General features: G+C 41.7%; 1 pseudogene across 1 annotated transcript in view; it reads left to right on the top strand.

The window, feature by feature from the left end:
- The first annotated feature begins 1,183 nt into the window (after positions 1 to 1,183).
- Positions 1,184 to 27,637, top strand: part of LOC311118553 (protein eyes shut homolog) — a 154,492-nt pseudogene continuing 128,038 nt past the window's right edge. Inside the window, exons 1-4 of the transcript in view lie at positions 1,184 to 1,376; positions 17,985 to 18,089; positions 20,267 to 20,406; positions 27,090 to 27,253. The product of the transcript in view is annotated as a protein eyes shut homolog (transcript). The remainder of the gene's footprint in view (positions 1,377 to 17,984; positions 18,090 to 20,266; positions 20,407 to 27,089; positions 27,254 to 27,637) is intronic.

Genomic DNA, 27,637 nt, shown 5'->3' on the forward strand with positions numbered 1-27,637 from the left:
ATAAGTGAAACTTTAGTTAAATTAGTGTTGAGATGCACAATATGAACTGATCAACTCACTGCCAGTGGAGGTTTCCCTGGTATGGATCTCATCAGGAAGTTGCTTTCTTAGTGTAGAGGCATAGAGCTCGCCAGTTTAGTCTTAAAAAATAGAAATGAAACCTCTGGTTCCTATGGGGGAAATGAAACCTCTGGTTCCTATGGGGGAAATGAAACCTCTGGTTCCTATGGGGGAAATGAAACCGCTGGTTCCTATGGGGGAAATGAAACCTCTGGTTCCTATGGGGGAAATGAAACCGCTGGTTCCTATGGGGGAAATGAAACCGCTGGTTCCTATGGGGGAAATGAAACCTCTGGTTCCTATGGGGGAAATGAAACCTCTGGTTCCTATGGGGGAAATGAAACCTCTGGTTCCTATGGGGGAAATGAAACCTCTGGTTCCTATGGGGGAAATGAAACCGCTGGTTCCTATGGGGGAAATGAAACCTCTGGTTCCTATGGGGGAAATGAAACCTCTGGTTGCTATGGGGGAAATGAAACCTCTGGTTCCTATGGGGGAAATGAAACCGCTGGTTCCTATGGGGGAAATGAAACCTCTGGTTCCTATGGGGGAAATGAAACCTCTGGTTCCTATGGGGGAAATGAATGAGGAAATAATGGCGTTTTGGGATAAATGTCAAAAATAAGGTCTGAGGTGAACACAGGCTTTTTTGTTCTATGAGATAATATCAGTCAGTTAACATGACCTTCATGGACTATGAAGCCTTTATGTGCTTATTTCGATTACATAAATACTTAAATGTTCCACAAAAAGGTACGTTAGCTGATGAAGATTATTTAATAGAACAAAACAAAATCTCCTAAGCCTGTGTTTACCACAGACCTTATTTTCAGCGTTTATCCAAAACCCCTCCAAAACCCCATTAATTTCCCCATAGGGTTAGCCTCCACCAGTGCCTACAAAAATATGCCAATACTATTTCTGTCTATTGCTAACCTACATGACAGAATGTTGTGTAGAATGTACATTACTCCAAAAAACGAATTCAAACCTTTAGAATTGGCGAGAAGATGCGCGATGCATACCACTGCCAATGTAGTGGGAGTATACAGGATGCAGTCCAATAACAGACCTGGTTAGTATAGATGTACAAGACCAGATTGGTGATTGTGTTTGTCTGCAGATCAATGATTACTCGTTCATCTCTTCCTCACAGTGTCTCTGTGCTCCTGGATGGATAGGGGAGTTCTGTCAGTATGGAGGGAACGCCTGCCTGATCTACCCAGACAGCTGTATGAATGGAGCCACCTGCATCACCACAAGTCAACCTACGGCTGCCCCACAGTACAGATGTATCTGCAGCCCTGGTTACGCAGGTAAGGGTCACTACACTACCATCTAGGTTGGAGTACTACTGCATTAGTATACACGTTTGGTTGTTTTCACTGCAACTTCCTTAGTAGGTTGAGAAATACAAATTATACACTTCAGAGTTTTGTGAAAAAGTGATTTTACTGTAGTGTTTGTTTTGGGAAATCCCTTGGTAGTGTAAAAATATGCTCTATTTTCAGAGTATGGATCACTACATATAACTTCAAATATTACGTTTTTTTGCAGTTTTAAGATAAACGTTTGTACATTCCCGTTATAACGCGTGTCATTCCCGTTATAACGCGTGTCATTCCCGTTATAACGCGTGTCATTCCCGTTATAACGCGTGTCACTCCCGTTACTCATCTTTTCACAATGCCTCCCCAAGTGGATGATACCATAATTTGGGTCATCTTGATGGAGATTGCAGGACATTTCTTCAGTGAACATGCTGCCAAGGAAAGCAACAAGATATAGACTTGTACATCCATGCTATAAGCAGCAGCTATTGGAGGAATTTAACCACTTCTATCCACCCTAAAGGAACAAAAGTAACAAATATAGGTTCTCTTGTATATGACAAAATTGAGAAAGATACTTTTTTGGACTATTTTTAAGTCCAAAAGTGTAATCTTTGGGTTCGACCAAAAAAGTAATTAACTTTACAGAAATATTTCTATACAATTTTAGACTCATGTCATTTGATAGTTAGACGCTCCTTGTTTATTCTAAATGTGTCCAAAAATCTGGATGCCATGAAAAGTCATTTATCAATTTGTTTTATTATCTACTATTAATGTCTGGGCCCATTAACCAAATACCAAATATTTTAGACTCTGTTGAAAAGAGTTTTCGAGGCCCACTAGTAAACAAGTCTTTAGATTATTACTTTCATATGTTTTCCTCTGGGAAAAAAAGTGGTTCTCTTCATTTCACGTCTTCAGTCTTCCCTCCCTCTCAATCCTGTCAGCAGAACCTCAGTCCCCATCTTAGCTGACACACTCACACCTGTCACTCCGATAAGTCCTTACATAGCATTACATGAGCTAGGGCTTTTTTTGTGCTGCGCCAGTCTCAAATATCTGTTGCCACTTCGCTGATGGAAAATCGTCTCACAATGTGGCAGCACCTCAGTGCCTGATGGAACCCCATCACCATCCTTGCCAAATGACACCCTATTCCCTATTTAGTGAACTACTTTTGTCCAGGGCTCATAGGGCTCCTCCTGGTCATAAGTACTGCGCTATGTAGGGAAAAGGGTTCCATTTGGGACACGGCCCTAGGCATCCAGGGATCCTTTTTCGATGTGGAATTATGAAGCGTTCATGCGGGCGGACTTTCAGAAGGCCTGTTTAATTTCAGAACCCGTCTCGAAGCCCCTCAGGACCAGACTGTCTGGAGTAGATCAAACATTTCTGAGTGCATTGCTCAAGCCCCTGATATTTACGTTTTTATTCAGACAAGAAAAATATGAATTTGCGGCCGATGGCATAAGCATTTATGAATTGCTTACTGCACATATACAGTGCATTCGGAAAGTATTCAGACCCCTTCCCTTTTTCCACATTTTGTTACGTTACAGCCTTACTCTAAAATTGATTAAATACTTTTTTTCCCTCCTCAATCTACACACAATACCCCATAATAACAAAGCGAAAACAGGTTTTTCGACATTTTTGCTCATTTATAAAACATTTAAAAAACAGATACCTTATTTACATAAGTATTCCGACCCTTTGCTATGAGACTTGAAATTGAGCTTCTGTTTCCATTGATCATCCTTAAGATGTTTCTACAACTTGATTGGAGTCCACCTGTGGTAAATTCAATTGATTGGACATGATTTGGAAAGACACACACCTGTCTATATAAGGTCCCACAGTTGACAGTGCATGTCAGAGCAAAAACCAAGCCATGAGGTCGAAGGAATTGTACGTAGAGCTCCGAGACAGGATTGTGTCGAGGCACAGATCTGGGGAAGAGTAAAAAAAAAAAAAATCTGCAGCATTGAAGGTCCCCAAAAACTCAGTGGCCTCCATCATTCTTAAATGGAACCACCAATTCTCTGCCTAGAGCTGGCTGCCTGGCCAAAATGAGCAATCAGGTGAGAAGGGCCTTGGTCAGGGAGGTGACCAAGAACCTGATAGTCACTCTGACAGAGCTCCAGAGTTCCTCTGTGGAATGGGAGAACCTTCCAGAAGGACAACCATCTCTGCAGCACTCCACCAATCAGGTCTTTATGGTAGAGTGGCCAGACGGAAGCCACTCCTCAGTAACATGACAGCCCGCTTGGAGTTTGCCAAAAGGCACCTAAAGGACTCTCAGACCACGAGAAACAAGATTCTCTGGTCTGATGAAACCAAGATTTAACTCTATGGCCTGAATGCCAAGCGTCACGTCTGGAGGAAACCTGGCACCATCCCTACGGTGAAGTATGGTGGTGGCAGCATCATGCTGTGGGGACGTTTTTAATTTTCAGGGACTGGGAGACTAGTCAGGATCGAGGGAAAGATGAACGGAGCAAAGTACAGAGAGATCCTTGATGAAAACCTGCTCCAGAGCACTCAGGACCTCAGACTGGTGGCGAAGGTTCACCTTCCAACAGGACAATGACCCTAAGCACACAGCCAAGACAACACAGGAGTGGCTTCGGGTCTTTGAATGTCCTTGAGTTGCCCAGCCAGAGCCCGGATTTGAACCCGATCGAACATCTCTGGAGAGACCTGAAAATAGCTGTGCAGCGACGCTCCCCATCCAACCTGACAGAGCTTGAGAGGATCTGCAGAGAAGAATGGGAGAAACTCCTCAAATATAGGTGTGTCAAGCTTGTAGCGTCATACCCAAGAAGACTTGAGGCTGTAATCACTCCCAAAGGTGCTTCAACAAAGTACTGAGTAAAGGGTCTGAATACTTATCTAATGTGATATTAAAGTTTTTTTTATATATATACATTTGCAAAAATTTCGAAAAACCTGTTTTTGCTTTGTCATTATGGGGTATTCTGTGTAGATTGATGAGGGAAAAAAACAATTTAATGAATTTTAGAATAAGGCTGTAATGTAACAAAATGTGGAAAAAGTCAAGGGGTCTGAATACTTTCCGAATGCACTGAATTGGTTATGAATGGGTTATGAATGTGTCATGAAGTCCTTATGGAAACTGTACAGACATTGGAGGCATTTTCACCTTGCATGGCTTTATAGTTTCTTCCCCCAGACAAGGGTTTATTTTCTTCTTCCAGGCAAGCAGACAAGGTGCTGTCCAAAAGGCCATCACAAAATGCCAAGCACCCGATTGTAATCTGCCAAAAAATGTCCAGTGACATGCTGAAGAGACACTATGAATTCCATGAGCGAGACAAAGTTCAAACTTTAGAAGGGCAGATTCTTCGGAGATAGGGCATGTGTCTGAAATGGCACCCTATTCCCTATAGGGTGCGCTACTTTTGATCAGAGCCCTATGGGTCCTGGTCCAAAAGTAGTACACTACGAAGGGAATATGATGCCATTTGGGACGCAGACCATGCCTTTTGTTGTCCGTATCTTTCCCCTGCCTTTGCTATATCTCCTATCAGAGTCCCCTAATTGAAATCACACAGCTATTGAAAAGCCAAGGAGTCCCAGAACACCAGTAATTCAGTCTTGTGGATTTAAAAAAGCTAATCTCCGCTCCATATCCTGTCTCTTTTTATATGGCCCTTGAAACAACAGACTGTCTGAGGAACTGCTGCGTTCTTCTCTAAGTGGAAGCAATCATAGTTTGAAATCAAGTAGCAGGAGAATATTAGGGTTAATTGCTTTATTAAGTTAAAACATCTAATAGGGATTCCAAGGAGGATTTCAAAGAGAAGATACTTACATTTTAGGATGGCTAAAGGAGGTTTTATAGTATATGCATTTTAGGATGACTAAAGAAGGTTTTAAAATGAATACATTTAAATGGATTAAATATCATGTTTCTCGCTCTCTGCTCACGATATGCAGTAGATGGTTGTACCACTGCTTCAATCACCGAACCAAAGTTGTTGTGGTTGTCAGTGTTCATACAGTGGGGGAAAAAAGTATTTGATCCCCTGCTGATTTTGTACGTTTGCCCACTGACAAAGAAATTATCAGTCTATAATTTTAATGGTAGGTTTATTTGAACAGTGAGAGACAGAATAACAACAAAAAAATCCAGAAAAACGCATGTCAAAAATGTTATAAATTGATTTGCATTTTAATGAGGGAAATAAGTATTTGACCCCTCTGCAAAACATGACTTAGTACTTGGTGGCAAAACCCTTGTTGGCAATCACAGAGGTCAGACGTTTCTTGTAGTTGGCCACCAGGTTTGCACACATCTCAGGAGGGATTTTGTCCCACTCCTCTTTGCAGATCTTCTCCAAGTCATTAAGGTTTCGAGGCTGACGTTTGGCAACTCGAATCTTCAGCTCCCTCCACATATTTTCTATGGGATGAAGGTCTGGAGACTGGCTAGGCCACTCCAGGACCTTAATGTGCTTCTTCTTGAGCCACTCCTTTGTTGCCTTGGCCGTGTATTTTGGGTCATTGTCATGCTGGAATACCCATCCACGTCCCATTTTCAATGCCCTGGCTGAGGGAATGATGTTCTCACCCAAGATTTGACGGTACATGGCCCCGTCCATCGTCCCTTTGATGCCGTGAAGTTGTCCTGTCCCCTTAGCAGAAAAACACCCCCAAAGCATAATGTTTCCACCTCCATGTTTGACGGTGGGTTGGTGTTCTTGGGGTCATAGGCAGCATTCTTCCTCCAAACACGGCGAGTTGAGTTGATGCCAAAGAGCTCCATTTTGGTCTCATCTGACCACAACACTTTCACCCAGTTCTCCTCTGAATCATTCAGATGTTCATTGGTAAACTTCAGATGGGCATGTATATGTGCTTTCTTGAGCAGGGGGACCTTGCGGGCGCTGCAGGATTTCAGTCCTTCACGGCGTAGTGTGTTACCAATTGTTTTCTTGGTGACTATGGTCCCAGCTGCCTTGAGATCATTGACAAGATCCTCCCGTGTAGTTCTGGGCTGATTCCTCACCGTTCTCATGATCATTGCAACTCCACGAGGTGAGCTCTTGCATGGAGCCCCAGGCCGAGGGAGATTGACAGTTATTTTGTGTTTCTTCCATTTGCGAATAATCGCACCAACTGTCACCTTCTCACCAAGCTGCTTGGCGATGGTCTTGTAGCCCATACCAGCCTTGTGTAGGTCTACAATCTTGTCCCTGACATCCTTGGAGAGCTCTTTGGTCTTGGCCATGGTGGAGAGTTTGGAATCTGATTGATTGATTGCTTCTGTGGACAGGTGTCTTTTATACAGGTAACAAGCTGAGATTAGGAGCACTCCCTTTAAGAGTGTGCTCCTAATCTCAGCTCGTTACCTGTATAAAAGACACCTGGGAGCCAGAAATCTTTCTGATTGAGAGGGGGTCAAATACTTATTTCACTCATTAAAATGCAAATCAATTTCTAACATTTTTGACATGCGTTTTTCTGGATTTTTCTCTCACTGTTCAAATAAACCTACCATTAAAATTATAGACTGATCATTTCTTTGTCAGTGGGCAAACGTACAAAATCAGCAGGGGATCAAATACTTTTTTCCCTCACTGTATATCAACAATGTTAGAGCTCAGATTTTATTAGACAACTCCACGTGCTTCCCACAAACCTTTTTAACTTACTCTGAATGTTTATATTCCGCCCACTTCCTGTTTCCTCATAAAAGGTAGATTTAGTGGCTTGTGATGTCTACGGTAGTACTGCACTAGTATCTACAATAAAACACATCTCTACCAATGCATACCGTTCTCTAAGCAAAGAAAGCAGACAATAAACGTAAAATGGCCATAGTAAAATGCCCCCTTTCATTGTTCCAGTGCTCACGTTTTATGGAGTTTGATTAGACATGATATATAGTACATCACAGTGCTCTACTGCAGCTGAATGCAGACAGACAGACAGGCAGGCAGGGAGACAGACAGGGAGACAGACAGGGAGACAGACAGGGAGACAGACAGGGAGACAGGCAGGGAGACAGACAGGGAGACAGGCAGGGAGACAGGCAGGGAGACAGGCAGGGAGACAGGCAGGGAGACAGACAGGGAGACAGGCAGGGAGACAGGCAGGGAGACAGGCAGGGAGACAGGCAGGGAGACAGACAGGGAGACAGACAGGGAGACAGACAGGGAGACAGACAGGGAGACAGACAGGGAGACAGACAGGGAGACAGACAGGGAGACAGACAGGGAGGGAGGCAGGGAGGGAGGCAGGGAGACAGACAGGGAGACAGGCAGGGAGACAGGCAGGGAGACAGACAGGGAGACAGACAGGGACACAGACAGGGAGACAGACAGGCAGGCAGACGTGCCTGTTGTAAACCTGTGCGTGTCTCCAATGGTATGCAGGAAGTAAAACTGGAGCTATGGTAGAATCTCCAAAGACAAACCGAAAGGCGTCAAATGAACTCTGGCTGAAAGAGTAGATCTAGCGGGCAACTGGTTGAAATTACATCATTACAAACAGATCATGTAGTTATGACATCATTTCAACCAGTTTACAACCAGATAATCTGATTGTAATGACGTAAGGCCGGCCACATGCTTCAAGAAAATGTACTGTACAGCAGGGGTAGGCAACTAGATTCAGCCACGGTCCGATTTTTTGTTGGCGCAAATGATCAGGGGCTGAAAAATAATTATAACTAGAAAATATGGTGTGCTTGCTAGCTTGGGAAGGATCTATTGATTGATAGTATAGAATAGCCTGAACATGTGAAAGTTGGTTTGGTGTGTCTAGCTTGAACGGTTCAAGAATTACTGTTGTGGAGATATTTTATGCAAATATTACAGTTAGAGTTGATCAAAGTTTTTAAGAATTTGAAGTTTATGCACATTTATGCAAATGTGTACATACACTGAGCACAAGTATAAAAGCAACATGTAAAGTGTTGGTCCCACGTTTCATGAACTGAAATAAAAGATCCCAGAAATGTTCAATACGCACAAAAAGCTTATTTCTCTGAAATTGTGTGCACAAATGTGTTTACATCCCTGTTAGTGAGCATTTCTCATTTTCCAAGATAATCCATCCACCTGACAGGTGTGGCATATCAAGAAGCTGATTAAATAGCATGATCATTACACAGGTGCACCTTGTGCTGGGGGACAATAAAAGGCACTCTATACTGTGCAGTTTTGTGACACAACACAATGCCACAGATGTCTCAAGTTTTGAGGGAGCGTGCAATTGGCATGCTGACTGCAGGAATGCCCACCAGAGCTGTTGCCAGATAATTTGTTAATTTCTCTACCATAAGTCACCTCAAACATAGTTGTAAAGATTTTGGCAGTACGCCCAACCGGCCTCACAACCACAGACCATGTGTAACCACGCCAGCCCAGGACCTCCACATCCGGCTTCTTCACCTGCTGGATCGATCGTCTGAGACCAGCCACCCAGACAGCTGATGAAACTGTGGGTTTGCACAACTAAAGAATTTCTGTACAAACTGTCAGAAACCGTCTCAGGGAAGCTCATCTGCGTGCTTGTCAAACTCACCTGGCTGCAGTTCGGCGACATAACTGACTTCAGTGGACAAATGCTCAACCTTCGATGGCCACTGGCACGCTGGAGAAGTGTGCTCTTCATGGATGAATCCCGGTTTCAACTGTACCGGACAGATGGCAGACAGCTTGTATGGCGTTGTGTGGGCGAGCGATTTTCTGATGTCTATGTTGTGAACCGAGTGCCCCATGGTGGCGGTGGGGTAATGGTATGGGCAGGCATAAGCTACACAATTGCATTTTATCGATGGCAATTTGAATGCACAGAGATACCGTGACGAGATCCTGAGGCCCATTGTCGTGCCATTCATCCGCCGCCATCACCTCATGTTTCAGCATGATAAGGCACGGCCCCATGTCACAAGGATCTATAGACAATTCCTAGAAGCTGAAAATATCCCAGTTCTTCCATGGCCTGCATACTCACCAGACATACAGTGGGGGAAAAAAGTATTTAGTCAGCCACCAATTGTGCAATGTCTCCCACTTAAAAAGATGAGAGAGGCCTGTAATTTTCATCATAGGTACACGTCAACTATGACAGACAAATTGAGAAAAAGAAATCCAGAGAATCACATTGTAGGATTTTTAATGAATTTATTTGCAAATTATGGTGGAAAATAAGTATTTGGTCACCTACAAACAAGCAAGATTTCTGGCTCTCACAGACCTGTAACTTCTTCTTTAAGAGGCTCCTCTGTCCTCCACTCGTTACCTGTATTAATGGCACCTGTTTGAACTTGTTATCAGTATAAAAGACACCTGTCCACAACCTCAAACAGTCACACTCCAAACTCCACTATGGCCAAGACCAAAGAGCTGTCAAAGGACACCAGAAACAAAATTGTAGACCTGCACCAGGCTGGGAAGACTGAATCTGCAATAGGTAAGCAGCTTGGTTTGAAGAAATCAACTGTGGGAGCAATTATTAGGAAAAGGAAGACGTACAAGACCACTGATAATCTCCCTCGATCTGGGGCTCCACGCAAGATCTCACCCCGTGGGGTCAAAATGATCACAAGAACGGTGAGCAAAAATCCCAGAACCACACGGGGGGACCTAGTGAATGACCTGCAGAGAGCTGGGACCAAAGTAACAAAGCCTACCATCAGTAACACACTACGCCGCCAGGGACTCAAATCCTGCAGTGCCAGACGTGTCCCCCTGCTTAAGCCAGTACATGTCCAGGCCCGTCTGATGTTTGCTAGAGTGCATTTGGATGATCCAGAAGAGGATTGGGAGAATGTCATATGGTCAGATGAAACCAAAATATAACTTTTTGATCCCAAACACACCGCCCGGGCAACGAAGGAGTGGCTTCGTAAGAAGCATTTCAAGGTCCTGGAGTGGCCTAGCCAGTCTCCAGATCTCAACCCCATAGAAAATCTTTGGAGGGAGTTGAAAGTCCGTGTTGCCCAGCGACAGCCCCAAAACATCACTGCTCTAGAGGAGATCTGCATGGAGGAATGGGCCAAAATACCAGCAACAGTGTGTGAAAACCTTGTGAAGACTTACAGAAAACGTTTGACCTGTGTCATTGCCAACAAAGGGTATATAACAAAGTATTGAGAAAAAAAAGTATTGTTATTGACCAAATACTTATTTTCCACCATAATTTGCAAATCAATTCATTAAAAATCCTTCAATGTGATTTTCTGGAATATCTTTTCTCATTTTGTCTGTCATAGTTGACGTGTACATATGATGAAAATTACAGGCCTCTCTCATCTTTTTAAGTGGGAGAACTTGCACAATTGGTGGCTGACTAAATACTTTTTTCCCCCACTGTACTTACCCTACTTTTTTTTTTTTTTTTAAAGGTATCTGTGACCCAGTCATGTGGAATCCATAGTTTAGGGCCTAATGAATTTATTTCAATTGACTGATTTCCTTATATGAACTGTAACTCAGTAAAATCTTTGAAATTGTTGCATGTTGTATTTATATTTTTGTTCAGTGTAGTTATAGTTGATAAAGATTTTAAAGAGTTTTAAGTTAGGATAGCCTGAATGTTTTAAAGGTGGTCTTGAAGCTTAACTGGCCAAGGAGCAGGACCATTTTAAAAAGATACCTCTGTATTCCTATGGTTCTCATTCAAACCCATGTTATGTTATGCAAAGTTTAAATCGTTATAGTTCAGAAAGTATACTGTACATAGTATAAAGAATCCTTAGACAGGTAATCTAAGTAGGGGCAGTCTGAACATATCAACGTTGGTTTGGGGTTGATAGCTTAAACGGTGAAAGAGGAGATGGGTCTAGAATTTTACATTTTGTTACCATTCAAGTCTATGGACCTTTTTTTTTTGCCATTGAAATGCATTGGGAGCTCATTAATATATTGTTGTAGTACAAAAAGTATAAATGCTATCACAAATATTTTCTCAATCAATCTAAGTTGGGGCTGTCTTTAAAGTTGGTTTTGTGTTTATAGCTTAAATTGTTAAAGCGCTAGAGCGAGGGGAATGAATATAATCATAATAATACCGTCATTATATAAGAAACCAGAGGTTGTGCTTTGCCTTTAGCAAGCACCTGGTAATCATTTGTACACTGCAAATTGACCACAACTAAGCCCAAAAAGAGATTGTATTTGAAAATAGCAATAATTTTACACCTTCATTACACGTCTCTTTTTTTTTTTTTGTGGGAAAACTTGAACAGATTCCCTGAATTAAACACATTTTTAGCTGAATTCTTGGTGATTTTAGAAGTATTTTTGACCAAAAACGAAAATCATAATAAAATCACACAAAAAAAACATGAAGGCCACCTGTTGCCGACCCATGCTGTACAGTAAGAAATGAATCATTAAGCAGAGGGCTTCCTTGGAGGTGGTGTTCTTTCTGAAAGTACAATTGATCATAATTGTATCATTTTTGCAAAGGTTTGCATAGTGTGTTGCTTTGGCCTTGGACGGTGCCCAAGATCTGTAGTATATGAGCCAATTCCTGACACCAGCCAAGTCCTCTCTGGGCATTTATGAGCTGGCTAGATGGTGCTGGAGATCTGAGGTCTGGGCTGTGTCCCAAATGGCACCATATTCCCTTTATAGTGCACTACTTTTGACCAGGGCTCATAGGGTTCATAGGGCTCTGGTCAAAAGTAGTGCACTATATAGGGAATAGGGTGCCATTTGGAACGTAACATTGAACCTCACTGTGCTCTCTCTCTCTCCATGATGCATCAACGAAGAGCTGTGATTCACTTGGACATAGCCACATACACACTAATCTCAGTTCATAATTCTATTGTCAGGGTTCCTGTGTCCAAATACTATTCAAAATCATTTAAAATACTGTATCTGTGCTTGATTGGGCTTGCCTGCTGTGATGGAACCAACAGGAAAGTCTCAAAAGAGCAAACCAAAACCCTGCCTAAGCGGCACTCCCACTCCAGGCAGGCTAAAGCAAATGCTGCAAAGGATTTCATATTTTTGAATACTATTTTAACCCAGATCTGGTTAAGGCCTGTTGCCTTTCTCTCATTTATCTCAATATCCTTTACGTGCTTTTCTGTGAGCGTTCCTACGCTAATGTACAAAGTTCATGGTACATTAGTAATTAAGTTTGCTTTGCAGAAAGATTTTAATCATGTTATAATCGGTTTCCATTGCATAATTCATCTGAGATGCACATGTCATTATCCACTTAATCTAACCTGGAGCTTTAGAAATGGCAAATTAATCCCAATGTATAACGTTGAAATAATCACAAACATTCACCCTGAACCATTTCCAAGTGTATTCTTCATTGACGGTTCATGGTTTGCTACATGACCTTCGTGCTTCGGTGTTGAAGGTATTTATGATATTTCATGAAAACATTTTGAGGTGGTTTTGAGGATTATTTCTTTAACTAGGTAAATGCTCATAATGTGAATTTTGGAAATATTCAGGGGAGCATACCATGCTCACTGAGAGAGATTGATTTGTTCTATATTGAACAAAAATATAAACGCAATATGCAACAATTTAAACGAATTTACAGAGTTACAGTTCATGAAAGGAAATCAGTCAATTGAAATAAATTCATTAGACCCCAATCTATGGATTTCACATGACTGGGCGTTTTATGGTAGATAATTAAACATTCAACTGTTCCGATGGACATTCCTGCAGTCAGCATGCCAATTGCACGCTCACTCACAACTTGAGACATCTGTGGCATTGTGTTGTGTGAAAAAACTGCACATTTTAGTGGCCTTTTATTGACCCCAGCACAAGGTGCACCTGTGTAATGATCATGCTGTTTAATCAGCTTCTTGATATGCCACACCTATCAGGTGGATGGATTATCTTGGCAAAGGAAAAATCCTCACTAACAGGGATGTAAACAAATGTGTTCCTAAAACCTGAGAGAAATAATCTTTTTGTGCATATGGAACATTTCTAGGATCTTTTATTTTAGCTCATGAAACACTTTACATGTTGCGTTTATATTTTTGTTTAGTATATGTTGACATAATCTCTCGTGGACAGACTAAGTAAACATAACTGTCCTAATTACGTGAGATTTTAGTTCTGGGTTAACCGAGATTAATATTGACATAACATAGCCTAACACAACACAATGTTGTTATCCATATTAGTGTGAAATTATTCCACTATTAGAATGATATCAATAATATTGATGAGTGTTTTGCATTGATCTGTGCAAGGTCCTCCGTTAGGTGTGCGCCTGTAATCTCTATTTAAAGAGGGGTTAATAGCATACACTTGTCAGGGCCGACTGGAGGGATAAATGTGCAGCAATACCTCAACGCACCGTCATAAAAATTACATTCAAAAGTTTGTTTTATTATATTAAGACTTTCAAATGTCATGGTGTATCCTTTTATGTAACTATGTCACAACGATCATTTAATTAAGACCTAAATAGACCTACAAAAATGTTTGAATACTAACGCCCTTTTGGATATTTGAATATTCTAATAACCGTGCCCATTTCTAATCCATATGACATAATATATTAACAGTACAAGACAGACAGACTGATACGTTCATAGGAGCACATATTTCCATCTGATACTACTCTGTACATTTATCTCTAGTTGACTTGAATGACCTGCATTTACTTCCATCCTTCCAATTACAGTTGAAGTCGGAAGTTTACATACACCTTAGCCAAATACATTTAAACTCAGTTTTTCACAATTCCTGACATTTAATCCTAGTAAAGAATTCCCTGTCTTAGGTCAGTTAGGATCACCACCTTATTTTTAAGAATGTGAAATGTCAGAATAATAGAATAGAGAATGATTTATTTCAGCATTTTTTTCACATTCCCAGTGGGTCAGAAGTTTACATACACTCAATTAGTATTTGGTAGCATTGCCTTTAAATTGTTTAACTTGGGTCAAATGTTTCGGGCAGCCTTCCACAAGCTTACCACAATAAGTTGGGTGAATTTTGGCCCATTCCTCCTGACAGAGCTGGTGTAACTGAGTCAGGTTTGTAGGCCTCCTTGCTCGCACACACTTTTTCAGTTCTGCCCACACATTTTCTATAGGATTGAGGTCAGGCCTTTGTGATGGCCACTCCAATACCTTGACTTTTTTGTCCTTAAGCCATTTTGCCACAACTTTGGAAGTATGCTTGGGATCATTGTCCATTTGGAAGACCCATTTGCGACCAAGCTTTAACTTCCTGACTGATGTCTTGAGATGTTGTTTCAATATATCCACATAATTTTCCTTCCTCATGATGCCATCTATTTTGTGAAGTGCACCAGTCCCTCCTGCAGCAAAGCACCCCCACAGCATGATGCTGCCACCCCCGTGCTTCACGGTTGGGATGGTGTTCTTCGGCTTGCCAGCCTCCCCGTTTTTCCTCCGAACATAACGATGGTCATTATGGCCAAACAGTTCTATTTTTGTTTCATCAGACCAGAGGACATTTCTCCAAAAAGTACGATATTTGTCCCCATGTGCATTTGCAAACCGTAGTCTGCCTTTTTTATGGCCGTTTTGGAGCAGTGGCTTCTTCCTTGCTGAGTGGCCTTTCAGGTTATATCGATATAGGACTCGTTTTACTGTGGATATAGATACTTTTGTACCTGTTTCCTCCAGCATCTTCACAAGGTCCTTTGCTGTTGTTCTGGGATTGATTTGCACTTTTCACACCAAAGTACGTTCATCTCTAGGAGACAGAACGTGTCTTCTTCCTGAGCGGTATGACGGCTGCGTGGTCCCATGGTGTTTATAATTGCAGACTATTGTTTGTACAGATGAACGTGGTACCTTCAGGCGTTTGGAAATTGCTCCCAAGGATGAACCAGACTTGTGGAGGTCTACCATTTTTTTTCTGATGTCTTGGCTGATTTATTTTGATTTTCCCATGATTTCAAGCAAAGAGGCACTGAGTTTGAAGGTAGGCCTTGAAATACATCCACAGGTACACCTCCAATTGACTCAAATGATGTCAATTAGACTATCGGAAGCTTCTACAGCCATGACATCATTTTCTGGAATTTTCCAAGCTGTTTTAAGGCACAGTCAAATTTGTTTATGTAAACTTCTGACTCACTGGAATTGTGATACAGTGAATTGTGAAATAATCTGTCTGTAAACAATTGTTGGAAAAATTACTTGTGTCATGCACAAAGTAGATGTCCTAACCGACTTGCCAAAACTAAAGTTTGTTAACAAGAAATTTGTGGAGTTGTTGAAAACAAGTTTTAATGACTCCAACCTAAGTGTATGTAAACTTCCGACTTCAACTGTATATTCCTGTCTTACCGTTATGTTGCTTCATCTCAGGGGGCTTTCTCATCACTTCCTGCTTTTAACTGTCAACACCTGGGATGGTCAAAAGTCGTACACTATATAGGGAACAGTGCCATTTGGGACACATCCCCAGGTTATAACCTGGCTTCTATATCAGCTACCCACTCACTGTGACCTTTCAATTATCAGTTTACCTGACCTTTCAATTATCAGTTTACCTGACCTTTCAATGATCAGTTTACCTGACCTTTCAATGATCAGTTTACCTGACCTTTCAATGACCAGTTTACCTGACCTTTCAATGACCAGTTTACCTGACCTTTCAATGACCAGTTTACCTGACCTTTCAATGACCAGTTTACCTGACCTTTCAATGATCAGTTTACCTGACCTTTCAATTATCAGTTTACCTGACCTTTCAATGACCAGTTTACCTGACCTTTCAATGATCAGTTTACCTGACCTTTCAATGACCAGTTTACCTGACCTTTCAATGACCAGTTTACCTGACCTTTCAATGACCAGTTTACCTGACCTTTCAATTACCAGTTTACCTGACCTTTCAATTACCAGTTTACCTGACCGACTCACATTCATCATCATCACCCCAACAGACCCATTCTTCTTCTTCTGCGGGTTTTTGCTAGCCTGGGAGCCAGTCGGTTTCTGCTGTCTTTCCAACTCCTTCTGGATGACAAGCGGACTGCCACCCAGGCTAGGTTACAGCTGTCAGCCAAGGCAGCTGGACTGGACTGTACCATTATTGGTTTCCTTCCCGTGTGGCTCTATTGAAGGCTCCAAACATTTTGGGGGTAATGTTTTGTACAATACAACTTTATTTGTCCAAGTGTTACATCAGAAATGTGTCTTCTGCTCTGCTTATGACAACATGAATGAAGAGCAGCAGAGAGTTGACTTAGTAGTTGGTAGAATTATTATTTCTGTGTTTTTGGTCAGTCTGGAATATGCATTCTGTCTCCCATGGTAAAAAAAAAAGAAATGCACACACTGAAATGCATTACTTAATAATCCGATGGCGAGTTCCTTTGCAGTAAACAAATATTTATGCCGGTTTTTTATTGGGTCATGTTTCATCTTCCATCCTCCATGTTACGCTACGCATGAAGAATTACCCCCCCCCCCACCCGTTGACAGTACTACCTGTATAAAATATTTTTCTGACAGATATCTTTGCACATTGCTGTTGACATGGATTTGTACAATTTGCAGCTGCACAATGTGGCGTTTCTTATATATATATATATATATATATATATAAAACGACCTGGAGAAAGAACGTTATGATATTAATCACAGTAGGTCTGCTGTACAGTAGACTGAGGCTTCGTCCCAAATGGCACCCTATTCCCTTTATAGTGTACTTATAGGGTATCCTGGTCAAAAGTAGTGCACTATATAGGGAATAGGGTACCATTTGGGACACATCCTGAGTTTGACTCTTTCAAGAGGGGCTTTTGCTACATGTATTGAATTTGCCATTATTGATGAACGGACGTTTATGATAAATCACTTCCCCAGTCACATCTGAGAGGAATCCCCTGTATGGTAGGAGCTTATCGACTAAATCACTGTAGAACAATTAAATCACCATCTAGATTTATTACGTAGGAAGGTTATATCTGAGCTAGATTTAAACTAGACTTGAACAAGAGAGCACTGTGAGAATCACCATCTAGATTTAAACTAGACTTGAACAAGAGAGCACTCTGTGAGAATCACCATCTAGATTTAAACTAGACTTGAACAAGAGAGCACTGTGAGAATCACCATCTAGATTTAAACTAGACTTGAACAAGAGAGCACTGTGAGAATCACCATCTAGATTTAAACTAGACTTGAACAAGAGAGCACTGTGAGAATCACCATCTAGATTTAAACTAGACTTGAACAAGAGAGCACTGTGAGAATCACCATCTAGATTTAAACTAGACTTGAACAAGAGAGCACTCTGAGACATTGGCTTTTGTGATTCACAGTTTAAGATACTTTTTAACTATTTATACGTTTTTAATGTTGAGCGGCATAATAGCTTTAGAAAATAGTTTTTCCTGCTGTTTTTACAGCTTTTCTAATTGCTAAAGAGAAATGGAAAGAATGAAATGCTGCCCTGTTTATACAACTGCAGGCCTTTGGAATATTCTCTCAGAATTGTAAGGGGGAATTTACAATCCAAATCATTGAGTCCATTTACATTAGGGGTTGATTAAAATGCCTACATAAACTAATTAAAACCCACTGTAATCAGTGTGTGCATTTCTTTACTCCGTCTTCCTCTTGTCTTTCAGGACCCCACTGTGAGACAGAAATGAACGAGTGTTCCTCCAACCCCTGTCTGCACAGTGGGACATGCTTGGACTCTGTTGGCTCCTACACGTGCAGGTGTCCCCCAGGTACGTATGTTGTGCCCCCTCACATTCAGTTTCACTAACGCAGGGGCCTATCCATCCCAGCCCCCAAACAAGCCATTGCATGCATCCCAAATGGAACCTTATTCCCTGTGTAGTGCACTTCTTTTGACCAGTTCTATGGGTCCTGGTCAAAAGTAGTGCACTATAAAGGGAATAAGGTGCTTTTTAGACTCTGTCCTTTGACTGACAGCTGAGCATATCACTCCACTCATTGCCAGAGCTCATTACTGCAGGAGAATTATGTCAATATTGTGATATGGAATACTCTCTCCTTTCATGGGGCATTCTACTCCTGTATTAATATGATTCTGCAGTAATTGTTTATTCGGCTCGACCGGCTGAGGCTGAATTTACATTCACTGATGTAGTCTGATGGAGATGTCCCACCCTGGAGACGAGAGGGTGTGCGTGTGTGTGTGTGTGTGTGTGACTGGCATGCAAGGCAGAGCTTATGGTGGGCTGCCAGATGATGCTGCACTTTCAATCAGAGCATTGTCCCCCACTCCGTCCACCAGAGTCGGGGTCTCTTGCACATCATTCCAGTGTTAATACTAAATTGTAATTATTTTGCACTATAGCCTATTTTATTGCCTTACCTCCATAACTTGCTAAATTTGCACACTGTATATTATATGTATTTCTGTTGTATTTTTGACTTTGTTTTGTTTTACCCCATATGTAACTCTGTGTTGTTGTTTTTATCGCACTGCTTTGCTTTATCTTGGCCAGGTCGCAGTTGTAAATGAGAACTTGTTCTCAACTGGTTTACCTGGTTAAATAAAGGTGAAATAAAAATAAATAAATAAACTTCCATTTCAATTCAGTCAATTCAGGACGGAAACGGAAATTCAAACCAAATTCCATTTATTCCTCATTAAGAAGCAAAGGAGATAATTGGAATTCCTGATTACATCCTGAATTGACAGGATTTAAATGGAATTGAGCACGACCCTGGTGTCCACTTCACCACCATCTGTCCATAGCAAAACAAAGGGGTGCATCCCAAATGGCGCCCTATTTCCTATATATAGAGCTCTGGTCAAAAGTAGTGCACTGTATGGGGAATAGTGTGCCATTTGGGACACAGCGCTGGAGCTCATCTTTAACCCCAGAGATGAGGGCAGGTTATTCTGAACGAGTTGTCCTCCAGCAGGCCATGATCAGTCTTTTTTTTTGTCTTGAAAAGTCTGGCTTTAGAATCAGTCTACAGTCAACTATTACCTGGTTTGTTACATTAGAAGTCAGTTTCCTGGACCAAATTGACATAGAAAGAAGCGGTACCCCCAAGCCATAAGACTCCTGAACAGCTAATCATGGCTACCCGGACTATTTGCATTGACCACCCCAACCCCCTCTTTTATGCTGCTGCTACTCTGTTTATTATCTATGCATAGTCACTTTAACTCTACCCACATGTACATATTACCTCAATTACCTCGACTAGCCGGTGCCCCCGCACATTGACTCTCTACCGGTACCCCCTGTATATAGCCTCCCTACTGTTATTTTATTTTACTGCTGCTCTTTAATGATTTGCTTTTTTTTTTTTTATCTTAAACTTAAGGGCTTGTAAGTAAGCATTTCACTGTAATGTCTACACCTGTTGTATTCGGTGCATGTGGCCAATAACATGTGATGTGATGTGATTTAGAAGCGGTGGATCTGGTCCATGTGTGTTATTTCTATACCTGCCTTACTTAAGTTTAGTTTTTGCATCTTTTACCTTTGATTTTTTACACCATTTTCAAACAGCTGAAAATACAATAATTTTGGTTATTGAAAATATATTTCACAGCTTTTTAGATGGTACAATGAAATTAGGCAAACTATTAGAATTTTTGCAACCAGGAAATGGCGGAGCGATTTCTGCATATTGCACCTTTAAAGCCTAGTCCTAGACTAAAAAACATGGAAATTATCCATTGAATATGCTTTTAAATCCAGAAGCTTAATCTGTGTTTGGGAAACCGACCCTAGAAGTTTGAGTTAATGGTATCAATCAGAAAATCTTTGCATCTCTTCACAAACTCTTCATCCTATTTTACTTCTTGTTTGGGGGAAAACTCTGTTCCCTTCTAATTTTACCGGTCAGCTGGGTTTTACTCTGCTGCTAATCTCAGTGTTGATGATAATGAGTCTGTTTCACTGCTTCCTTGCAGGGTTTCTGGGCCAGAACTGTGAGGTGGATGTAAATGCCTGTACCCTACCCAACGCCACATGCCCTAGAAACACACATTGTTTGGATCTGCCTGATGGACTGAAGTACACATGTCGCCTACTGTGCCCTCCAAACATACAAGTGGGTGAAACAACACTTTCTTTTTTTTTTTGCAGAACGTGGGGTGAATCCAAACTTCCATTTAAGTAATATTTTCCCTTAATCTCCCGTTGACATCAATGCATGGCTACGTGAAAATGTAGGATATGCCCCCAACTGAACAAACAAACCCCAGCAAACTAATTTGGCGCACTGTACAATTCTCTGATAGCGAACTGCACATCAGACCTGGGTTCAAATACCATTTTAAATCATTTAAAATGCTGGATCTGGGCTTGATTGCGCTTGTTAACCCCGCCCATCTGGCACTACAGACAGACTAAAGCAAACCCCGCCCATCTGGCACTACAGACAGACTAAAGCAAACCCCGCCCATCTGGCACTACAGACAGACTAAAGCAAACCCCGCCCATCTGGCACTACAGACAGACTAAAGCAAACCCCGCCCATCTGGCACTACAGACAGACTAAAGCAAACCCCGCCCATCTGGCACTACAGACAGACTAAAGCAAACCCCGCCCATCTGGCACTACAGACAGACTAAAGCAAACCCCGCCCATCTGGCACTACAGACAGACTAAAGCAAACCCCGCCCATCTGGCACTACAGACAGACTAAAGCAAACCCCGCCCATCTGGCACTACAGACAGACTAAAGCAAACCCCGCCCATCTGGCACTACAGACAGACTAAAGCAAACCCCGCCCATCTGGCACTACAGACAGACTAAAGCAAACCCCGCCCATCTGGCACTACAGACAGACTAAAGCAAACCCCGCCCATCTGGCACTACAGACAGACTAAAGCAAACCCCGCCCATCTGGCACTACAGACAGACTAAAGCAAACCCCGCCCATCTGGCACTACAGACAGACTAAAGCAAACCCCGCCCATCTGGCACTACAGACAGACTAAAGCAAACCCCGCCCATCTGGCACTACAGACAGACTAAAGCAAACCCCGCCCATCTGGCACTACAGACAGACTAAAGCAAACCCCGCCCATCTGGCACTACAGACAGACTAAAGCAAACCCCGCCCATCTGGCACTACAGACAGACTAAAGCAAACCCCGCCCATCTGGCACTACAGACAGACTAAAGCAAACCCCGCCCATCTGGCACTACAGACAGACTAAAGCAAACCCCGCCCATCTGGCACTACAGACAGACTAAAGCAAACCCCGCCCATCTGGCACTACAGACAGACTAAAGCAAACCCCGCCCATCTGGCACTACAGACAGACTAAAGCAAACCCCGCCCATCTGGCACTACAGACAGACTAAAGCAAACCCCGCCCATCTGGCACTACAGACAGACTAAAGCAAACCCCGCCCATCTGGCACTACAGACAGACTAAAGCAAACCCCGCCCATCTGGCACTACAGACAGACTAAAGCAAACCCCGCCCATCTGGCACTACAGACAGACTAAAGCAAACCCCGCCCATCTGGCACTACAGACAGACTAAAGCAAACCCCGCCCATCTGGCACTACATACAGACTAAAGCAAACCCCGCCCATCTGGCACTACAGACAGACTAAAGCAAACCCCGCCCATCTGGCACTACAGACAGACTAAAGCAAACCCCGCCCATCTGGCACTACAGACAGACTAAAGCAAACCCCGCCCATCTGGCACTACAGACAGACTAAAGAAAATGTTCTAAGTATTTAAAAGATATTAAATATTATTAGATCCCAGGCTGCTGCTGCTTATAGAAGACTAAACATATTAGCAACGCGCATGCCCCGCCCACCTGAGGATCTCTCCTTTTCAGCCATATATTTCCTGTTTGAGGGGTGCAAAATCCACTTGGCACCTAAATCTCACACAATAGATTGCTTTTATTTTACTCTGGTGACTCTTTCCCACTCGTGCTTGTGCCATTAGTTTTTTCCCGTTAACGTAACGTCTGCGGGAACATTTGTAATGACCTGTCAGACACTCTGGGAATGGCTGAAATGGGCTCAATGGAATAAAATCGTTTTCCGTTGCATCTTATAAAAACGCTGACGCTTGGTCTGGGATTTACCGTCTCGACAGTTCCATCACAAGAACGAGAAGAAAGAGAACGTTCATTTTGTGTTTTTTGAAAAAAAGTCATGATTGAATACAGTTGAAATGTTTACAAATTAGAAAGCAACTTCCGAGAAGGAACACTTGGATTATAGTGATATTATATCTGATCTCGCAAACAATGTAAAGTATGTTTAGATAGGTGTACGAGCCAAGCGTTTTGATTTTAAATCCAATGGGTATCTTGCTTGACATACCTGTTTAATAACGTACGAGAATGTGACAACAACAATACTGAATAATTAATGAGGCAGTCTAGATGGCACAGGTAGGACTAGACAGAGCAAGTTTTTGGTGGTTTCAGCCCAGTTCCACCCATTTATGTTAATGTTTCATTTATGCAAATACACCCAGGGTGTATATACAGTGGGGGAAAAAAGTATTTAGTCAGCCACCAATTGTGCAAGTTCTCCCACTTAAAAAGATGAGAGAGGCCTGTAATTTTCATCATAGGTACACGTCAACTATGACAGACAAAATGAGGAAGGAAAATCCAGAGAATCACATTGTAGGATTTTTAATGAATTTATTTGCAAATTATGGTGGAAAATAAGTATTTGGTCACCTACAAACAAGCAAGATTTCTGGCTCTCACTGACCTGTAACTTCTTCTTTAAGAGGCTCCTCTGTCCTCCACTCGTTACCTGTATTAATGGCACCTTTTTGAACTTGTTATCAGTATAAAAGACACCTGTCCACAACCTCAAACAGTCACACTCCAAACTCCACTATGGCCAAGACCAAAGAGCTGTCAAAGGACACCAGAAACAAAATTGTAGACCTGCACCAGGCTCGGAAGACTGAATCTGCAATAGGTAAGCAGCTTGGTTTGAAGAAATCAACTGTGGGAGCAAGTATTAGGAAATGGAAGACATACAAGACCACTGATAATCTCCCTCGATCTGGGGCTCCACGCAATATCTCACCCCGTGGGGTCAAAATGATCCCAAGAACAGTGAGCAAAAATCCCAGAACCACACGGGGGGACCTAGTGAATGACCTGCAGAGAGCTGGGACCAAATTAACAAAGCCTACCATCAGTAACACACTACGCCGCCAGGGACTCAAATCCTGCAGTGCCAGACATGTCCCCCTGCTTAAGCCAGTACATGTCCAGGCCCGTCTGAAGTTTGCTAGAGTGCATTTGGATGATTCAGAAGAGGATTGGGAGAATGTCATATGGTCAGATGAAACCAAAATAGAACTTTTTGGAAAAAACTCAACTCGTCCTGTTTGGAGGACAAAGAATGCTGAGTTGCATCCAAAGAACACCATACCTACTGTGAAGCATGGGAGTGGAAACATCATGCTTTGGGGCTGTTTTTCTGCAAAGGGACCAGGACGACTGATCCATGCAAAGGAAAGAATGAATGGGGCCATGTATCATGAGATTTTGAGTGAAAACCTCCTTCCATCAGCAAGGGCATTGAAGAGGAAACGTGGCTGGGTCTTTCAGCATGACAATGATCCCAAACACACCGCCCGGGCAACGAAGGAGTGGCTTCGTAGGAAGCATTTCAAGGTCTTGGAGTGGCCTAGCCAGTCTCCAGATCTCAACCCCATAGAACATCTTTGGAGGGAGTTGTAAGTCTGTGTTGCCCAGCGACAGCCCAAAAACATCACTGCTCTAGAGAAGATCTGCATGGAGGAATGGGCCAAAATACCAGCAACAGTGTGTGAAAACCTTGTGAAGACTTACAGAAAACGTTTGACCTGTGTCATTGCCAACAAAAGGGTATATAACAAAGTATTGAGAAACTTTTGTTATTGACCAAATACTTTTTTTCCACCATAATTTGCAAATAAATTCATAAAAAATCCTACAATGTGATTTTCTGGATTTTTTTTCTCATTTTGTCTGTCATAGTTGACGTGTACCTATGATGAAAATTACAGGCCTCTCTCATCTTTTTAAGTGGGAGAACTTGCACAATTGGTGGCTGACTAAATACTTTTTTCCCCCACTGTATTCAAATGAGGCACATATAATTTTCTTTATTTTATCACAAAACATTTAAAAAATACCTGATATACTGAGGTATATATATATATATATATATATATATATATATATATATATATATATATATATATATATACAGTGAGGGAAAAAAGTATTTGATCCCCTGCTGATTTTGTACGTTTGCCCACTGACAAAGACATGATCAGTCTATAATTTTAATGGTAGGTTTATTTGAACAGTGAGAGACAGAATAACAACAAAAACATCCAGAAAAATGCATGTCAAAAATCTTATGAATTGATTTGCATTTTAATGAAGGAAATAAGTATTTGAACCCTCTGCAAAACATGACTTAGTACTTGGTGGAAAACCCGGTCACAGAGGTCAGACGTTTCTTGTAGTTGGCCACCAGGTTTGCACACATCTCAGGAGGGATTTTGTCCCACTCCTCTTTGCAGATCTTCTCCAAGTCATTAAGGTTTCGAGGCTGACGTTTGGCAACTCAACCTTCAGCTCCCTCCACAGATTTTCTATGGGATTAAGGTCTGGAGACTGGCTAGGCCTCTCCAGGACCTTAATGTGCTTCGTCTTGAGCCACTCCTTTGTTGCCTTGGCCGTGTGTTTTGGGTAATTGTCATGCTGGAATACCCATCCACGACCCATTTTCAATGCCCTGGCTGAGGGAAGGAGGTTCTCACCCAAGATTTGACGGTACATGGACCCGTCCATCGTCCCTTTGATGCGGTGAAGTTGTCCTGTCCCCTTAGCAGAAAAACACCCCCAAAGCATAATGTTTCCACCTCCATGTTTGACGGTGGGAATGGTGTTCTTGGGGTCATAGGCAGCATTCCTCCTCCTCCAAACACGGCAAGTTGAGTTGATGCCAAAGTGCTCGATTTTGGTCTCATCTGACCACAACACTTTCACCCAGTTCTCCTCTGAATCATTCAGATGTTCATTGGCAAACTTCAGACGGGCATGTATATGTGCTTTCGTGAGCAGGGGGACCTTGCGGGTGCTGCAGGATTTCAGTCCTTCACGGCGTAGTGTGTTACCAATTGTTTTCTTGGTGACTATGGTCCCAGCTGCCTTGAGATCATTGACAAGATCCTCCCGTGTAGTTCTGGGCTGATTCCTCACCGTTCTCATGATCATTGCAACTCCACGAGGTGAGATCTTGCATGGAGCCCCAGGCCGAGGGAGATTGACAGTTATTTTGTGTTTCTTCCATTTGCGAATAATCGCACCAACTGTTGTCACCTTCTCACCAAGCTGCATGGCGATGGTCTTGTAGCCCATTCCAGCCTTGTGTAGGTCTACAATCTTGTCCCTGACATCCTTGGAGAGCTCTTTGGTCTCGGCCATGGTGGAGAGTTTGGAATCTGATTGGTTGATTGCTTCTGTAGACAGGTGCATTTTATACAGGTAACAAACTGAGATTAGGAGCACTCCCTTTAAGAGTGTGCTCCTAATCTCAGCTCGTTACCTGTATAAAAGACAACTGGGAGACAGAAATCTTTCTGATTGAGAGGGGGTCAAATACTTATTTCCCTCATTAAAATGCAAATCAATTTCTAACATTTTTGACATGCGTTTTTCTGGATTTTTTTGTTGTTATTCTGTCTCTCACTGTTCAAATAAACCTACCATTAAAATTATAGACTGATAATTTCTTTGTCAGTGAGCAAACGTACAAAATCAGCAGGGGATCAAATACTTTTTTCCCTCACTGTATATATATATATAAATATATATGAGTGCATTATATGATAAAAGTGACATTTTACAATAAATGGAAAACCTGAAATCCCACCAAAATGCATTCATTATTTGTCCTTGCCAGTACAATGTTTTATGTGCTATAATTCAGTCAATATCTGATTGATTAAAAAAATGCATAAAGTTTGGAGTATCTTCATTGTCCAACTGTTGCATTTATTACAACTGTTTTTTAAACCTTTTATACATTTCAATGACCGTTGCTAAGCATATTGACAAATTAGTCACACCTCTATGATGATTGCCCCGTAAAATGGTTTGGAATGTTGCCATTAATCAGGACATTGTAGTCTCATTAGACAAATTAACATGGAACACACACACACACACACACACACACACACACACACACACACACACACACACACACACACACAAGCAGTGTTGTCCCTGCAGATAATTTCATTGAAGCAATCACAATGTATTTTATGATGTAAATTGTCGAACTCAAACACTATCTACGCATTGATGGAAAATCACTGTCTGCATTATGTCTAACCACTGTATTCATCCCAGTGGATCACGATGAGATGTAGAAATACAATACATTACAATACATTACGTTTATAACAATATCCTGTCTTTGATAATAATCAAAATGTAATACAACATGGAATAGAGTGAATGAAAGAGCCGTTGGGCTATGGAATCCAATATTGAATCTAGCTACACATCATATCAAAGATTCCGCCAGCTTTTCAAAAGAAACAAGATGTGATTTGCTTTGCAAAAGGACTGAGTTATTTGGTATTGTCCCCCAAGGTACAGTATTACATAGTGAATAAGCACTTGTTGTGTGAATGGTGTGATGTCTTCACATGTTATTTTGGAGTAAATTAATACATATTGATGTGTCTGCCAATTTTCTATTTTCTGTGTACAGCCATGTGCCAACGGAGGACGTTGTGTCTTGAACAACGCTAGCAGTTACACCTGTGTCTGTACACCTGGATGGGCAGGACGTAACTGCCACATAAACATCAATGATTGTGTTCAGCACTGGTGTCAAAACGGGGCCACTTGTGTGGATGAGATTGATGGTTACAGGTGAGTGTCTAAGGCAGGGTCTCAAATACACTGTTCAGTGTTTTCCCTATATTCATTTAGCGCCACTTCAAAAAATATTATATAAAAAAATTGTGAAATGGGATAGTAAATCATTTTCAGTATAAACTTAAAAGACTAAAACCAGATTTAAAAAAGTATGTAGAAATTGAGCATATTTTTAAATAAGATAATCTTATAGAACTAACAATCACCGAAATAAAAACTAAACAGTCAGGGAGAATCTAAAATTCCAAAAAGTCATGGCCCATTGATTTTGTTATAATGTTTGAGTCACTCAGATGGCATACGAACATGGCATTAACCATGGTAAAATGTGTAGAATTGCAGGAAACTAATTTAAAAAATGTGTTTATTAGTAAAACT

This window comes from Coregonus lavaretus, assembly GCF_964263955.1.
Source record: "Coregonus lavaretus genome assembly, chromosome: 1".
NCBI lineage: Eukaryota > Metazoa > Chordata > Actinopteri > Salmoniformes > Salmonidae > Coregonus > Coregonus lavaretus.